Consider the following 18,696-nt stretch of genomic DNA (forward strand, 5'->3'; position numbering starts at 1 on the left):
TACTACTTCAGTGGACATCTTTATTCATAAAGTCCTTTTCATATTTAGGATAATCAGACTAGATTTCCAGAAGTGTAATTATAGGGTCTAAATACATTTGAAGCTCTGAAAACGTTGCCAAATTGCTTTCTAGAAGGCTTTGTCATACTCCTCCAGTGGAGTGCGTGTCCTTGCCATGGAACCTTCGCCCGGCTGGAAGCAGTTTGGATGGTTCACTGGCTGAGGACCGTGGCCTCTTAAGCCTGACACATTCATAATTTCTGGTTGGGGACAAATGGCTGGGAGAGGATGGGATGTCGAGGAGTTGGATCCTGCCGTGGGCCAGGTACTTCACAGTCGGTATTCCACTCAAACCTCAAAAACGAGCCCCCATTTCTCAGAGGAAGAAACGAAGGCTGACCGGGAGAAGTAAAACTGTCCAATATCGCAGTACCCTGCTGCCTCTCGTGAGGACTAGCCAGGCATCTCCCTGGGACCTGAGGATGACAGGCCAGTGTGATATGACTGTACAGGCGGCAGGCAATGGTGGGGAGGATGCAGGGCTGGGAGGGCATACCTGTCAGGCTGCAGCGAGCTTACTGAGCCTTGAAGCCAGTGGGGGGATTTCACACACACCGAGTAAGACTGTCTGATTCAGTCATTCAGGGTGAGAGTGGGCACTTGGAAACTCTGATGAGACCATGGGTCGCCACGGAGCATTGCTGCCCTGGGTGGCCCGCCTGACCAGTATTAGGGCTATACTTAGCTCTAATCAGACTCAGACTGGGAAAGTTGGGCTGAGCAGGGTGGGGGCTGGCCCAGGGCTAATCTCTGCGGGTTCTTGTATTCTAGGCCTCCATTAGAACAGATCCCTGAAAGGCTGGCCGCCGGTCTTGTTCTGAGGCCTGGCACCAAGGCCATTCCCAAATAATAGCTAATAACAATACAGCCAGGCACTGTTGTAAGTTTTCCACGTATTCGTTCATTTGGTCCTTGTAATAACCTGTGATGTGGTACAGGTGACAAGACCAAAGAACCAGAGGACTCAGATTTGCCCACAGTCCAGTGGCAGAGACTGTGGACTGGACCACAGTTCTGGCTGCAGCCTCCTTCCTAAGCACGGCAGTGTCCTGCAGCATGGGGCCCAGTGGGCGGCTCGGAGACCAACACTACCCCTGCCTGTGGGACTCTGGTCCCTCTATGACCTGGGTGGGTAGCCTGGTGCAGGTTCTCAGAGGCCTGAGCCGCACTTTTCTTGTCTCTGAAATGGGGTAAGAGGGTTGCTGTGAACTTCCAGTGCAGCATGATTGGTCACAGAGGGTAGGGGGCGGGGGATGAGGGAACTCGGGCTGCCAAGGCTGCGGGGACAGAAGGCTTGGGTCCTGTGACATCTTTCTCCTAACAGTGCGGGGAAGCCAGGACAGAGGGATGGGGTTTTTGCTCGGGTTTGTGGCTGGGGCCAGCGTGCCTGGGTTTCCAGCTGGAGTCTACCCCTCCAATGATGTGACTTGGGGCGTGGTGCTTAAGCTGCACCACAGTTCATCTGAAAAGGGGGATAACATGTCCACGGCGTGGTGGTTGTAGTGAGGATGGATTCACTCCATAGAGAGTGTTTAGAAACCAACTCCCCCGGCTCCCAGCATGGCACGGCTCCTGAGTTCATCTGGGTTGGGTGCTGGCACCTAGTGGGGGATCTGGAGCTTGGAGTTGCCCCATGCCCACTGACCCACGTCCACTCTCCCTGCCTTCTGTCTTTCAGGTTGATCCTCGGGACCCACAGTCTCATCATGTCTCGCACAGAGGACGGCAGAGGGTACAGGCGGTGGCTTGGCCGGTTGGCGATCTCCCAACAGCTGGATCTCCAGCAATGTGAAGCTTTTGTTTGGGTTTTCCCCCTCCTTTTAGTTTTGCTTAATTTTTTTATTTTCTGTCTTCCTTCCCCCCCCCCCCCCCTTTTTTTTTTAATTTCAACGATTAAGACTTCAGAAGAACAGGAAGCTATGCTGTGGACAGGCACCAATTTCTTTAAAGAAACTCAATATGGACAAAGCATATGTATAAATTTCATTTTTAATTTTTATAAGGGGTTAGGGAGCTATTTTGTTTTTGTCCTTTATTTTTCCTGTCTTCTTTCTTTTACCCATCTCTTAGTTCTGCTTATAACACCTCACTTCCACAGAGAAGGCCTGCCCCTCCATGGAGAATTTGGGGATTTCTCCTGGAATGGGGGGCATGAAGCCAGAAGGAGGCCTCTGTGCTGCCTCCCCACCAGGTGCAGGAACTGCTGGACTCCCTGGTGGCCTGCTCCTGGCTGGCCCTTGGACCTTGGAGATGATCAGAGGCCAAGAACCACCTGGAAGGGGAGGACCAGGGCGTGGCCAGGAGAACTCGAGAAAGAAGATCTGTATTTTGGGTATGTCCTCTTGAAGCAGTTGGAAGCCCAGGGCCACACCAGGACTTACAGAGGGAATCCATTCCCTCTACTGCCCTTTAAAACCAGGAGTTCTGAGGGGGGAAGGGACAGAGGGTGATCATCTCGTACTGCCTGGCGTTTGAACGGCCAGCCTACCCCAGCTCTACAAGCCTACCTTTCTGTTAGTGATCTTCCTCCCAGAGGATGATTCCCAGAAAAAACTGTGTGCCAAACCTCTGCCTGGGACACAGCTGGGTCTTCGACAGGCATCTGTCACTCCTGTGAGCTCAGCTCCCGTCACCTCCTGCCTCCTGGATCGTCGTCTTCCCAGATGTACCCGCCAGATGTCCAGGTCGTCAGACACCGCCTGAGTCCCCAAGACCCAGTTGTGACCATTGCCATAAGAACAGGGTGTCCTGAACCGGCTGCCGCTATCATCTCCTCACAGTGAGGGGTGTGCCCTGTGTGCCGGCCCCATGGTGTCACATATGGTGACAGTGCCGAGCATCATGTCCCTCACTGCAGGGACTTACTGTTAGGGGCTACCCTCAGTGGAAATGTGTCTGATGGGAAAGGATGGACCTGGCTGACGGGGTGGACCGTGGCCATTAGGTGCCTGTGGGCTTGTTGGCTGTGACCCTGTGACCCCACCTCCAGTGTCTGTCTGTAGCCTTTCTTCCGCTCTCCAACGACTCTCGCAACCTCCCTACTCCTGGGCTTCTGAAGTGGGGTGTCCTCTCCCCTTGCCAGGAGAAGGAGAGCTGTCCCAGTTGCCCCTCACCTGGCTTCTCACCCCATTACAGCAAAGCAAGGAAGGGAAAAGGAATTCTTCTTTTGTGTTTAGTTGTTTTTGTTTGTTTTCTCTAAACCAGCATAGGATGGATAGGGGAGATGTTGGAGGGCATTTAAGTTGGTGTGTGACCAAGGAGGGCTTCCCCCCAGAGCCGCAGCCCTTCGGCCCTGGGAGTTTGGGAGAGACCAGCACAGCATCAGCCCAGACTTGCAAACTCAGCAATATGTTTGCTCACATTCTTTCCGCCTTTTCTCAAGTCCTCTTCCTCCTCCTGGGCAGATGGCTAGCTGTGGTTAGCAGGATCCAGCAGGGCAGCAGGAGGTGACCAGGCCCCTCCCTCCCCTCCCTGAGCTGAAATTCTTTGTCATCACCTGTCTCTTGTCTCTTCCCTCTGACTTCTCAGACAACCTAGAGTCTACTCTGAGCTGCAGCTGGGAGAGCACATCCCCTAACTGCAGTGTGCACCCCTTCTCTTCCCCACCTCCCCGCCTTCCCTCGGGGGCAGCTGTCTGTCTGTCCATGAGCACGTGGGAAAAACAGTCCCCGGACTTGGCACCCTCACCTGTCCCTGGCCGCAGCCCACACTCTGAAGTCCTAGTGAGGGTTCAAGCCTAACAGGTTATTTACCTTTTGCTTATCCTTCCCTTCCGCCCTCCCCAGGTCTCTTAGCTCTGACTAAGGTCTTGGAGCTGTAGGTCACAGGTGGCCCTACCTTTCGGGTGAGGTGGGCAGCCTCGGTCGGGGTAGCCAGCCTCCACGTACCCTTGTCTTGCAGGACGCCCAGCCCGTCCTTGCTTGGTGGCAAGACCTCCTTCCCTAGCTCCTGAGGCCCAGCTTGTTAGCCCCAAGTGCCTGTCTCTCTTCTCCCTCCCCTGTTCTCCACTCATCCACCTCGGACACCCAGCAGCCGGGTGGAAGTCAGCCCGAAGTCAAGGCTGGCTCTGCCCAGTCGGCAGACTAGCCTCGGTTAGGCCCAGGGAGCCGTCCTCTCCCTTAGCCACTCTTCATCTCTTCCCACTGGAGTCAGCCTTGTCGTCTCTTCCTGCCTTTTACCTGGGTCTCGGGCCTGGCAGCCGCTCTGGGGATCATCATCTCAGCGCCACCAATTTGTTAGTCCTGTCCAAGTTCTAGGAGTTTCCAACCCTTAAAATAGCAGTCAGTTATTCTTGTCTCCTGGGATCTGTGAAAAGGATAGCCTTTGGAGGGAGGATCTGGGCCTCAGCCCTACGGATCTGAGCTCCATTCCCCCTCAGTGAGAGGAATCAGCAAGACAGATCATAGTGCCTTATTCCATTGCCCTCCCCGCCCAACCGCCTGGCTCAGTTGGCAGTACAAGGCTTCTTTCTCCCTCTCGGTGTTCATCTGCCACTTAAACTCTCACCCCCCGCCCACAGTTAGCCTCGTGGAAGGATGAACGCCCCAGTCTTCGCCCCATCCCTTCCTAAGAGCTGCAGCCAGGCACGTGACCCCCAGCCACCACAGGGCGCTCACTAGCAGCTTCTGCTGGGGACAGGGCTGTGCTGCAGACAGGTGCACTCTCGGCCACCTCCTCCCCAGCAGGTCCCACCTCTTACCTCCAGCCGGGAGGACGCAGTCTCTTCCTCGGAGACCAGCTCCATCTGACCCCCTCCTGGGCACCGGGACTAAGGTCGCAGGCCTTAGCACCCTCTCATCCCAGAGGTACTGGGACAAGAGAATGGAATTCTTTCCTCTCACCCACGTGTGGTTCATGCCCCCATGGCTGCCTTTCTGAGGGAGTGTATTAAATGTTTACTTAAGAAATACCGTGTTTACAGCTGGAGGAGAAACGTGCCCCATGCTGGGTGGAGATTTGACCCTCTGGACGGCGCCTGGCTCCTTTATGGCACTGCCAGTGGTGACCCCAGAGTGAATGAAGGCAGGAGGCCGGGGCACAGGCCCTGCACCCCCTCTGCCCCCGACCCTGCGGTGCTAAGACCACTCACCACCTTCCTCACAGCCTTCATTCCCCACCTCTCATTCTCTTCCTCCAGGATCTCGCTCCTTAACATATCAGTTATCTCCTAGAAAACCAGTGTTTGGAGCAATAAGATAATTTTGTTTTGCTTGAGTCTTTTTCTAAGAAAAGGAAAAGAGCGGGCATTGTGGGAATCTTTCTTTTCCTGCTGTTGGCTGTTTACCTTTTTAGAAGACAGATCTTGCTTGGGTGGATGTCTGGGTTTCAGCCTCAGGAAGCTTGGAGAGGTAGGAGTCGGGCCTCCACCCGTAACTCTCTGCTCCGCCGCCCAGGCTCCCAGACCTACCCACCAAGTGCGCCACCCACCTTTGCTCCTCGTGTGCCGCTCCCTCCCTGCCCATCTTGGGGGCGCTGGTGGCTCTGCCTCGAAGTGGGGCTCTGGTTCTTGCTCCTTCCCTCTCCTGGGCCTGTCTGGGGGCCCAGCTGCTGGAGTCTCCTAGGACCTGGCGACCTGAGAAGAGCTTACCCTGCTCCGCTCTCCAGGCCCCAGGCTTGGGGCTGAGGCACAGCCTTCGGGACAGTGCGAGCCGTCTCTGATCCTGCCGTGCCAGGCTTAGATGGCCGGGGCTCCTGTCTGGAGAGATGCCCTGGGAGGCGGGGGACCAGGATGTGCCGTGAGGTTGGCTGATATCAGCATCCATAGCCGAGGGATGAGTCCACTGCCAGCAGCTCCAGGAGTCCTTAGACTGGGGGTAACGGGAAGGAGGCCCCCGCGTCTTTTTCCCTGAGAGGCCACAGGAGGAAGGGAGTTCATTTAGGGACATTTTAAAGAAATCTTTTTGTGTACCAGGCGCCTCTTTCCATCAGAGCAGGCGAGAATGTTGCTGCAATGATTCATATTCGTGTGGGGCCGACTTGGGTGTGAGGGAGGGTTTAACCCAGGCACAAGGTTAGTTTCAAAGACTAGTTAATCTATTTTCTTTATTTTCTTTTTTTGCACAGAAGCTGGTAATCTAGGACCTACGTGTGAACAACTTTATATATGAATATTTTTTGTACTTGGTTTACTTGGGTTGGTATGATACATTATATTTAAGTTCCTTGAACACTGTGGATCCCCCTAATGTGTATGAATGACTGAGGCTTTGTAAATTAAGGGACGTTTGTGTGAATAAAGTTATTTGATGGGGTCAAAGAAGCCATACGTGATTTGAAAAGAAGTGCTCTGTGGTTTTGTCGCCTCCTGTTTGGAGGAGCTTGTCTGGGTCCTGGTGGGGTGAGCGGCAGGAGAAGAGGACACTCGGCTGCTTGATGGGAAGACGCCTGGTGGCCTTGGGTAGTCCTCCCCCTCCACACCTGGGACAGGAAGCCACACCAGGCCTGGTCTGCTCTCCCCAGGGGCCCAGGGCCCAGCCAGCATTGCCAGCCCCCCAGACATCCAAAGGCCCTTCCAGCCCCAGCTCTGTGCTTCTGCAAGTTCTGCCCTCAGGGATTTTTAATGTAGAGATGAGAGGAGTCTCCCAACCGTGGCAGCAAGGGGAAGGAGACATTTTTGGAAAGCTCAGCTGGGAGACAGGCTCTCAAAGGAGCTGGGCAAAACAGCTCTGTGGGTGAGGGGGTAGCACCCGTGTCCGGGGACCAGTGATTGGCTGGGGGGGTGGGGGAGGGGACGCAGGGCAGAGCACATAGCCCATCTCCCTCCGCCTGGCCAGCAGAAACCACATTCCATACGGAGTGAGGACTGGCATTTATTAAAATTCGGGCGCTTCTGTTACCTTCGCTGGCCTGCGTGGTAGGTGTGGTGTGTGCCCCTTTGCTGAGGAGAAAACTAAAGCCCAGAGAAATCCAGACTGCTGAATGCTTGGTGCACCAGGAAAAGCCACATGCCACATGCCGGCTGGGACAGGCGGTTCAGCCTGGCTGCACGTCCCTTTCCTCGTGTCCTCGTGTACAGTGGTGGTGGCGATAACTACCTTCAGAGCAGCTGAGGGCTCGATAAAAACCTAGTATTGGGCCCAGCACTTAGTCGGCTCTCAACAAATGGTTCTATAGTTGCTTTTCCCAAAGAAACAGGTTTGGGATTCTCCCGGAGCCTGCTGAACTCCAGACCCTGACTCCTGGCACTGCACTGCCTCAGTAAAGCTTAAAAGTCTGGAAAGGGTTGGTGTTTGACGTGGGACCCACCACCTGGGCTCTTCCGGAGGAGACTTGGTGAGCCCAGGAATAATAGAGCTGCAGGAGGACAGAGTCAGGACTTTGGAATGTAGGTTTAGAGGAAAAGATAAGACGGGGCTCCCTGCCTAATCTGAAAGTGAACGGGCTGCATTCCAGGCCCCGACTTTGGTGTCCAGTGGCTGCTGGGGATGAAGCTTCTGGCAAAGGATACTTCTGTGCTTAGCCTGGGCAGTAGCCTGGAGCTAGGAGAACAACCCACAAGTACGTTTTTTTTTTTAATAACTGCTGAGGTAATTCACCCTTTTGAAGTGTATACACGTCAGTGGTTTTTAGCATACTCAGAGTTGTGCAACCGTCACCACTGTCTAATTCCAGAACGTTTTTATTGCCTCAAAAAAGAAACCCATGCCTATTTGCAGTCATCCCCTCCCAAGCACGCTCCTCCCACCCCACAGCCATAGGCAACCACTAATCTGCCTTTTGTGTCTATGGATTTGCCTGTTCTGGACATTCCATATAAATGGAATCACACAGTGTGGGGCCTTTTGTGTCTGGCCTCTTTCACTTCATAATGTTTTCAAGGCTCATCCACGTCATTAGCATATACCAGTGCTTCGTTCCTTTTTATTGCTGAATAGTATTCCATTGCATGGAAATACCACATTTTATGTATCCACTCACCAGTTGATAGACATTTGGATTTTTTCCATTTTTTTGGGCTATTACAAATAATGCTAATATGAAGATTCACGTACAGGTTTTTACGTGGACCTGTGTTTTTAATGCTCTTCAGCACATACATACCTGGCAGTAGACTGACTGCATCATATGGTAAAGAAGCATAATTTCTGAGAACCTGCCAAACTGTCTTCCAAAGAGGGTGCACCATTTTACATTCCCACCAGCCATGTGCGAGGGTGTCACTTTCTCCACATCGTTGCCCACACTTGTTACTGTCTTTTGTGGTCGTCCTAGTGGGTGTTACAGATGTCTTCACCACTATACTGCTAATGGCGGGTAAGGGAGAATAGTAAATAGCTACTTTAGATTCAGATCCAGTCTGCTCCAGCAGGCGTGGGGTGCAGGGTTCAGAGAACGCACACTAACTCTGCTGTTTTGTTGGCTCCTTGACCTTGAGGCAGATCGCCTTTCTGACTTGATTTTCTCATATGCAAAATAGTAAATATCCCCTTCATATGATGGCTGGCAGGACTGAAGGTTTTCATGCCACATACGTGGTGGGTACCCCAGAGCATTTCCTTCTCTCCCTATGTCTTGGGCACTGTGGGGTTAATTAGGGCCAGGATCAGAAATGGAGGGGCTTTGAGGGGCTCACTGTGTGTCGGGTTTGGGCGCGGGTGATGAGGAACGTGGGACGCATCACTGTGACACGGGGTCTCTTGAGGCCAGGCTCTGCCGAGGAGAGAGTGTGTCACCCAGGCCCTGGAGGGAGGGATCTGTAGTGCTCTTCTCCCATGGAAGGAGAGGTCACACATCCGGGCCCTCACTGCCTGTCCCCTCCCACCCTGCTCCCACAAGTCCCTCCGACTCCAGCCTCTGGCTCAGTCATTGGGTAGATAGCTGCTCCCAGCCACCTACTCGGTGCTTGTGAACCAGGTAGGCCCTGCGGGCCAGGAGCTCCAGATCCAAAGGAGGAAGGACTCGGAGAAGACAGGTGCACCATGGTGTGCCCGGCCTGAGACTGAGGGAAGTTCCCAGGCTGTGGAGCGAGCGTGGTGGGGACGTGCTGGACGAGGTAAGGCCAGAGGCTTGATCCAACCTGCGCTTGGTCCAACCTGCTGTCTGACCCGGCCCCCAGGCCTCTCCAGGCTGTGCTGCGGCCCCCAGCCTGCAGGGCCCTGACAGACTGCAGTGGGCACGGCATCCCAGCCTTTGTTAGTCTTTCGACTTGGAGAATTGCAGCATCTTCCCGCCTCCCAGGAGGTCTTTGCCTCATCGTATCCCCCCTGAGGACCCAAAGGAGGGCCTGTGGCATTGAGACCCACCCCTCAATCCAGCCTCCACACAGATTTCCTTTTAAATCATCAGAACAGGTCATGGCCCAAACCCGCTGAGGCTCCACTGCACTTAGGGGATCACCCAGACCCTCTCCTTGGCCTATAGGCCCTTCTCCATCTTCCTCCTCTTACTCCCCAGATCCTCTTGCTACCAGCGCCCCTCAGTCTCTACCCTCTAGCCGTCTCAGCCTTACTGCTGTCCTTTAAGCACACACAGGACATTTCCATCTCAGGGCCTTTGCACTTGCTGTTCCTGCTGCCTGGAAGGCATTGCTTCATTGCTTCATTTAGGTCTCTGCTCATGCACTTGAGAGAGCTCTCCTGGCCCCCTTATTTAAAGAAACGCCTCATCACCATCTCTATCTCTTTAACATGCTTTCTTTTTCCTTAGGGCAGTTACCACTAGCAGAAAGTTTTATGTTACATACGTGTATATAATACATACACAAGCATGTCTGTGAATGTATATAAATAATCTACATCCTTAAACAGAGCCCGACATGGCCCATAGTAGGCGTTCACTACATGTTTACAAAGTACATGGATGAGAGCACATCATACCTGCAGGAACGTGGCCCCGTGGAAGGAACTTGCTCAGGGGCCTGCAGGGTAGGGGCAGCACCATCACATGAACCCCGGGCTCCTGAGCCCGTTCCACCCTCTTGGCCTGGCCTGCAACTCCTCTCCCTTCCTGAGGTTTAGTCAGTCCATTTCATTCCCGCCAACCCCTGAGAAGTGGAATGAAACCACCTACTTGAGAAGGAATCACCAGATGTGGATGATGATACTATTGGGCTTTAATTTCTTTCGTCTGGAACAGGGATCGGCCAACTTTTTCTGTCAAGGGCCAAAAAGTAAGCACTTTAGGCTTTGCGGGCCCCGGGCCCCTGTTGCTGCCGCTCAGCTCTGCCGTTTTCCCACACGAGCAGCCACACACGGTGTGCAAGCAGGTGAGTGTGGCTGTGAGCCAATCAGACTTTAGTTGTGGACACTGAAGTTTGGATTTCATATGACTGGCACTACAGTATCACAAAATATTATTTTTCTGCAACCATTTCAAAATGTAAAAACCACACATCCAGAGCAGTCTACAGCTGGGCCTGTGGTAGACAGCATGGCCCGGAACTGATGGGTCCAGCTCAGGGATGTGGCCCTGGGTCCTGTGTCACGTCCACAGGGGTGGATAAGAGGTCATGTAGGGTGATGGGGGAGAACCAGGCCCAGAGGCTCTGCTTCATCTCTAGCTGGTCTTTTGGCCACAGCTCTGGGTGTCGGGGAGGGAAGGACGATGCAGGGAGATGGACATCACCCACCACCTGACATATGTTCATAAATTTAGAAGCAGAAAAGTATGAAAAAACAATTGAAACAGGAGTCAAGAAGCCTGAATCCAGATCCAGCACTGCCTCCAACCAGCTGTGGGTTGTGGCAAGGTCTCTCCTCTCTGGGTCGGATGGTGGGCCCAGGGCCAGACAGAGCCTGGGATTACCGCTTTATGCTGACAGCCCTGTGACCATGACCTGTGACTCTCTGAGCCTCTGTTTCCTCACCTGTGAGATGGCAATAATACCATTACCCCACTTCGTAGATTCTTCTGAGGATGAATGATAGTGCATGTATATTCCATAGCATAGTGCCTCACAGGAAGTAAACTAGCCATAAATGATATTGATAATCCTTTTTACAGAGGAAAGACATCCTTTAAGGTGCTCCTCAGAAAAAGGGAGGGAGGCTCAAAGTTCAAATACTGTTAAGGAAGTCTCGCCTCCATGTCCCAATGTACAGTAAAGGTTATGAGAAGTGCTGTAGTGAGTTCTATTTCTCAAGCTTCTTGGATCACCAGTGCTTCCGCATTGAACGCCTATTAACATCTCCTGACACCAGTGTTCTGGGAAAATGCTTCGAGGCCCACTTTGAGAGACGCTAAACAAGATCTTCTTCGCGGCTCTCAGATCCTAATTCCCTGTCAGGGGACTTTAGCCGTCCATCATGTTTCACATGGGGCTGGAATCACTTCCCTCTTGCAAAAGCCTCCAATAATTGCTTCTGTTTGGTCAACTGGTTCCTTGAGGGCAGATCAAAATATGAGGAATTTAATAACCATGGTCTGGGTCCCCTGCCAAAGTGCTGTAGGGCCCCAGCTCAGACAGCTCGAATGTGGTGAGAACACAGAGAGCAGTTCCCCCAGCCAGCAGACCAAGGCCACTGCCAAAACCCTCGCATTCCTGGTTCCCACGCTGGCAGAGCCCAGCCGCCCTCCAGCGAGTGTTTACCCAGCGGGATGAGCAATTAGCTCTCTGCTGGGAGGCTCCTGTAGTTATCGGGGCCGCACACACGCCCTGCCGTGAGACTGCCTGGGTCACACCAACGGGCTCTACCTCTTTAAGGCCTCAGTTTCCTCATATGTAAAATGGAGATAATAACTGCACCTGTGTCTGTGAGGATTCGGTATGGCTGCCTAAACAAGAGACCCCAAATAACAGCAGCTGAAACAAGAGGGAAGTTAGTTTCTCTCTCTCATACAAGAAGTGTGAGGTGGCAATCCAGGGCTCTGGTGCTCATTACATGAAGTCATCAGGGGTCTCCTTCTGGCTTCCTGCTCCAACATCTTCAGCAAGTGGCTTCCACCTTTAAGGTTGCCTCCCGGTCCAGGAAGCCGGCTGGAGTTTCAGGCATTTTCTCCTTATCCCAGGTGATAGCAAAGAGGGAGGGAGGAAGAGAGCTTGCCTCTCCTTTCATGGAGACTTGGCTGAAGTCCCACACCACCCTTCCACTTACCTCTCACTGGCTAGACCTTAGCATTGGGTCACATCTGCTGCCAAGGAGGCTGGGACACAAGGGGGCAGTGGACCTGTCATTAAGGTTGAGGGGAGACTGGGTGCTGGGTAGGCAAGTAGCGAGTGTGCCTATGGCTCCTTCTAATAAAGGTTAGGTACTACCATTATTAATAACAGCCCTACAGACCTGGGCTCAAAAAGAAAGGAAATAACCAAATTAGCCAGAAGAGATCCAGGGCGCCTTATTCAGAGCTGGGACAGTGGCCAGCTGTGTGGTGCGAGCAGGGGAACCACCCGATGCTGGGTATTTAGTTAATACATATGTATCGAGTGCCTCTACGTGTCAGCACTCTTCTAGGGCTGAGGACAGAGAAGAGATGGGTGAAGAGGCAGTATTTTGTGGCAATTAAGAGAGTGGGGTCTGAAATACAGTGTCTGGTTAGAGTCTCAGGTCTGCCACTTCCTGTGTGATCCTTGGCAACTTATCTAACCTCTCTGGGCTTCGTTGTCTTCACCTCTAAGTTGGAGAAGATGATAAACACCATCACAAGATTATTCTAAGAGTTCAATGAACTAATACAAATAAAGTGTTTTGAACACTGAATAAAAGCACTGTGATCTCTTCAATGGACTCACGGAGCTCCTCGACACCTACTTCGCTTTCTTCCTGCAGCCTGGAGCATTCACTGAGCACCCACTCTGCTGGGCACTGCAGATTCATAGAAGAAATACATCTAGACCTGATTCCCTCATCACAGGGATGTTCCTGTGCCCCCAACTGTGCACCATGCTGACAATCCTGAAGGCAGCTAGGCAGAGGTGTGGGTCAGGCGAGGGGCACACAGAGGACGTATCCTGAGAACTTTGGTCCAGGCAAGGTGGATCTAAGGGGCTAAGAGACTTGGGGCTGGTCCCAGTCTCCGGTGGGATGCAGCCTGTCCATGTCTGTGTCCCATAGTTCTGGACAGGCAGCCAGGCCTGTGGACAGGACTCTGGGGGATGAGGTCATCCAATTCCAGCACAGAAAAGCCGTCCTTCGTTTTCCTAAGTCATCAGATGGGCAGTAATCTGGGAACAAAAGATGGTTAGCCGTGGACGCCTGCGGAGCTGAGCCAGTTGCCTTCACCTCAGAGCCCAGCCAGTTCTCTGCTCTCAGGGCCCCAGACTCACTGCCCAGGGCAGTTTCTCTGACACTTTCTCTCTGCCCCACCCTTTCTTCAGACCCTCACACACCCTCCCCAGCCAGCTCTGGAGGGTGGTTAAAACAGTGAGCTCTGGGGCTTCCCTGGTGGCCCAGCGGTTGGGAATCTGCCTGCCAATGCGGGGGACACGGGTTTGAGCCCTGGTCTGGGAGGATCCCGCGTGCCGCGGAGCGACTGGGCCCGTGAGCCACGGCTGCTGAGCCTGCGCGTCTGGAGCCTGTGCTCCGCAACAAGAGAGGCCGCGATAGTGAGAGGCCCGCGCCCCGCGATGAGGAGGGGCCCCCGCTTGCCGCAACTAGACAAAGCCCTCACACAGAAACGAAGACCCAACACAGCCAAAACTAAATAAATAAATAAATTTATTAAAAAAACAAAAAACAAAAAAAAACCCAGTGAGCTCTGCCCACCTAGTCAGGTATTAATTATTGCCTCTCAGTTCTAAATGCTCCTTCAATGTGTGCTCTATGATTAGCAACAGAATTCCTTTACACGTTTCTTCTTTAAAGTGAACATGAATTTAAGCTCTCAGTAGAAGACTCTGGAAGGACATGGCAGGAGGAAAAGGCTTCCTGCAATTTCCAGCTCAGGGCGGGAGGTCTGCGGTGGATTCCAACCCCAGCCATGGGCAACAGAATGCGATCTGTCTGCAACTTTGCAGCCTTGGCCCAGTGATAACCTTTCCAGAGCCCTCTTGAAACCGCAGCCCCCTCGTGGCCTGCACGCAGTTGCCTGTGGCCTGGAGAGTCTCACAGACCCAGTAGTGCCCCCTCCGCAAACCTGTGTGCGGCCCGGTTAGCCTGAAGTCCACCTGCCCCGCACATGCCCATTCTCCCAGTGCCCGAGACACTGTTGGCTAAAGGCCTGCTGTCCCCACACGTATACACTGGAGGGTTGCCTATTGCTTGCTCAGGAATTCCAGACCAGCTCCAGCCTGGCTAAATCATCAGATTTCTCTGCTATCTGGTAGCTGAACTACACCTTTTCCAACAAGGTCTAAACCCCTTCCAAGTTTGTCCTTCCTTGGGCATTTATGAAAAAACTACCGCTAACATCATACTTAATGGTAAAAGACTGAATGCTTTCCCCCTAAGATCAGAACAAGAAAGGATGTCCACTCTTACCATTCAACACTATACTGGAGTTTCTAGCCAGTGCAGAGAGGCAAGAAGTAAAACTAAAGAAAGAAAAAGCATGAGATTAGAAAGAAGTAAAACTCTTGATTAGCACATGACATTTATATAGAAAATCCAGGGCTTCCCTGGTGGCGCAGTGGTTGAGAATCTGCCTGCCAATGCAGGGGACACGGGTTCGAGCCCTGGTCTGGGAAGATCCCACATGCCGCGGAGCAACTAAGCCCGTGAGCCACAACTACTGAGCCTGCGCGTCTGGAGCCTGTGCTCCGCAACAAGAGAGGCCGCGATAGTGAGAGGCCTGCACACCGCAATGAAGAGTGGCCCCCGCTTGCCGCAACTAGAGAAAGCTCTCGCACAGAAACGAAGACCCAACACAGCCAAAAATAAATTAATTAATTAATTAAAAAGAAAAAGAAAAAGAAAATCCAATAGAATCTAAAAAAAAGCTACTAGAATTAATTGAATTTAGCAAGGTTCCAGGATACAAGATCAATATACAACAATCAATTGTATTTCTCTATGCCAGCAATGAAAAAATCGGGAATTGAATTAGAAAAAATAATGCCATTTAAAATATCATCAAAAATATGAACTACTTAGGGATAACACATATGAAAGACTTGTACAGTGAAAACTAGAAAACATTGCTGAGAGAAATTAAAGAAAACCTACAAATGGAGAGATATAAGAAGTCGATTTTCATTTGTAGATTCCGCATTCGCAAATTCACTTACTCTCTAAAGTTCATTTGCGACCCCAAGTCAGTGATGGCCGTGCTGCCACAGATTCACAGGCTGCCCAGGGCAGCACAACACGCATGTTCCCAGCTGAGGTCAATAAGGCGACACTCTGTCTTCTTTTTTTTTTAATAAATTTATTTATTTATTTATTTATTTATTTATTTATTTATTTATTTATTGGCTGTGTTGAGTCTTCGTTGCTGCGCAGGATTTCTCTAGTTGCAGCAAGTGGGGGCTACTCTTTGTTGCGGTGCGAGGGCTTCTCATTGCAGTGGCTTCTCTTGTTGCAGAGTACAGACTCTAGGCACGTGGGCTTCAGTAGTTGTGGCTCATGGGCTCAGTAGTTGTGGCTCGCAGGCTCTAGAGCACAGGCTCAGTAGTTGTGGCGCACAGGCTTAGTTGCTCCACGGCATGTGGGATCTTCCCAGACCAGAGTTCGAACCCATGTCCCCTGCATTGGCAGGCGGATTCTTAACCACTGCACCACCAGGGAAGTCCCTGACTCTCTGTCTTCTTGTTTCAGACTCTAAGTAAGTGTCCTTTTCACAGTCTATTTGGCACTATGTTTTTCACATTTGTCCTTTTTGTTGGTGATTTTAAAATGACCCCCAAGCATAGTGCTGAAGTGCTCTCTGGTGCTCTTTTGTGCAAGAAGTCTGGGAGGTGCCTTAACAAAAATTCCTGTGTTAGATAAACTTTGTTCAGGCCTGAGTTATAATGCTGTGGGCTGTGAATTCAATGTTAATAAATCAACAGTAGATATGACAAAAGATACCTTTAAACAGAAACACACATAAAACAAGTTTACTTATTGATCAGTTGACAAAACTGTGATTAGAGGTTCACAGGAACCTAACCCTGTATTTTCCCTAGGAGCGATGGCTCAGTATTCACCAATTCGGTGTTCATGGTGATTGTATAGACAGTAACTACTGGGAATAAAGAGACTCAGCTGTATTTGTTCATGGGTCAGAGAACTCAATATTAAGATGGCAATTTTCCCCAAATTGATTTATAGATTCAATGCAATTCCAATCAAAATCTCAGCCGGATTTTCTGTAGAAACGGACAAGCTGATTTTAAAATTCTTATGGAAATATAAAGGATCTAAAATGGTCAAAACAGATTTGAAAAAGAACTAAGTTAGAAGGCTAATATTATCTGATTTCAAGAATTATTATGAAGCTCCAGTAATCAGAACAGTATGGTATTGGCATAAAGATAGATGTGTATATCAACATAACAGAATAGAGTCCAAAAATAGACCCACACGTATTTGACCAACTGATTTTATGACAAGTTATGAAGGCAATTCCATGGAAAAAGAATAGCATTTTAAACAAATGGTACTGGAACAACTGGATAAACATTTTTTAAAAATTCAATTTATGCCTCAAACAGTGTACAAAATTTAACTCAAAGTGGACCACAGAGAGATTTCCCTGGTGGTCCAGCAGTTAAGAATCCACGCTTCTACTGCAGGGGGCACGGGTTCAATCCCTGGTCGAGGAACTATGATCCCACATGCCATGCAGTGTGGCCAAAAAAAAAGAAAGAAAGAAATGGATCATAGACTTAAGTGTAAAATGTGAAACAATAAAACTTCTGGAAGAAAACATAGGAAAATCTTTGTGTTAGCTAGGCAAGTAGCTCTTAAATATGCCACCAATAGCACAATCCATAAAAGAACAAATGGATGGACTGAACTACATCAAAATATAAAACTTCTGCACTTCAAGAGTCACTTAAGAGAATGAGAAGACAAGACACAGACTGGGAAAAAAATCTTTACATAGCATATATTTAATAAAAAAGGCTTGTATCTGGAATATTTAAGGAACTCTCAAAACTGAACAATAAGAAAACAAACAATCCAATAAAAAATTGGCAAGTGATTTGAAAAGACATGTAACAAGAGAAAATAAACAAATGGCAAATAGCACATGAAAAGATGCTCAAAATCACTTGTCATTAATTTAAAAATTAAATTAAAACCCCAATGAGATAATCACTACACACCTAATGTAATGGCTAAAATTAAAAAGACTGACCATGGCAATCTTGGTGGGTATGTGGAGGAACTGGAACTCCTACACACTGCTGGAAGGAATAGAAAATGGTATCACCTCACTGAAAACACTTTGATAGTTTCTTAAAACTTAAACGTATACCTCCCATATGATCAAGCTATTCCACTCCTAGACACTTACCCAAAAGAAAAAGAAATAGGGACTTCCCTGGTGGCTCAGTGGTTAAGAATCCGCCTGCCAATATAAGGGGCAGGGGTTCGAACCCTGGTGTGGGAAGATCCCACATGCTACGGAACAAGTAAGCCCATGCACCACAACTACTGAGCCTGCGCTCTAGACCACGCGAGCCACAACTACTGAAGCCCGCATACCTAGAGCCTGTGCTCTGCAACAAGAGAAGCCACCGCAATGAGAAGACCACGAACCGCAAGGAAGAGTAGCCCCCGCTTGCCGCAACTAGAGAAAACCCACGTGCAGCAAAGAGGACACAACGCAGCCATAAATAAATAAATAAATAAATAAAATTAAAAAAAAAGAGTAGTGGTACTGATATGTATTTATAAAAAGAAAAAAGGAAAAAAATATATGTCCATACAAAGACTTACATAAATGCTCATAGGAGCTTTATTTGTAATAGCCACAAACTGGAAACAACCCAAATGTTCATCAACTTATCAACATACAGATAAGCAAATTGTGATATATCCATACAATGGAGTGCTACTCAGCAACAGAAAGGAATGAACTCGATACACACAATAACATGGATGAATCTCAAAGTACCATGCTGAGTGAAAGGAACTAGACTTAAAAGCAACCCGACATTAAAAAAAAAAAAATACAAAAAAGTGATTCTGTATATACTGTCAACTGAAAAAAAATGCACAACCTAAAAGTTGAGAGTTATGTTTTATTCGGCAGACTTTCTGAGAACTTAAACCCAGGACATAGCATCTCAGATAATGCTGAGAAAACTGTTCCAAAGAGGCAAGGGGGGTAAGCCAGGACATACAGAAGTTTTTGCAGCAAAAGACCAGGTAGTCGGAACATCAAAGGATTACTGTTAATAAAAGAAAACCGGACATCTCAAGTTAAAGAATTTAGTGATTTTCTATGTATGGGATGATGCAAGAGGCTGGGCTCACTGAAATCATTCCTCCTGTGTTTTCTCACCCTGAGTTTCCTCAGTGTGCACGTGAGGGTGGCTGCAGTGGCTGACTGCTAGATGGGCTTGGCAGCTGGCAGCCCCCGTTTGTCTCCATCCTGAGTTCCCTCAGGGCTCACCGTCTGGGCAGCTGTAATGTGATGGCGTGATGGCTGCAACATCCTTTGTTTACTGAAATGGCAGGCAATGTTTTAGTTCTCATATATAAAGCTCTAGAAAATGCAAACTAATCAATAGTAACTGAAAGCAGATCAGTGGTTGCCTGGGGATGGTGAAGGGCTGGAGGGGAGGACTATGAAATGAGAATGGGAATACACCAGGAGGTTTTGGGAGTG

General features: G+C 50.0%; 1 protein-coding gene across 1 annotated transcript in view; it reads left to right on the plus strand.

Moving 5' to 3' along the window:
* The window catches only part of STK35 (serine/threonine kinase 35), a 45,579-nt gene extending 39,256 nt beyond the window's left edge, over positions 1-6,323 (plus strand). The window contains 1 exon segment of the mRNA XM_036826409.1: positions 1,739-6,323. The gene's annotated coding sequence lies outside the window, so the exon portion shown is untranslated.
* The last annotated feature ends 12,373 nt before the right edge of the window (positions 6,324-18,696 follow it).

The sequence above is a fragment of the Balaenoptera musculus genome, chromosome 15, assembly GCF_009873245.2.
Source record: "Balaenoptera musculus isolate JJ_BM4_2016_0621 chromosome 15, mBalMus1.pri.v3, whole genome shotgun sequence".
NCBI lineage: Eukaryota > Metazoa > Chordata > Mammalia > Artiodactyla > Balaenopteridae > Balaenoptera > Balaenoptera musculus.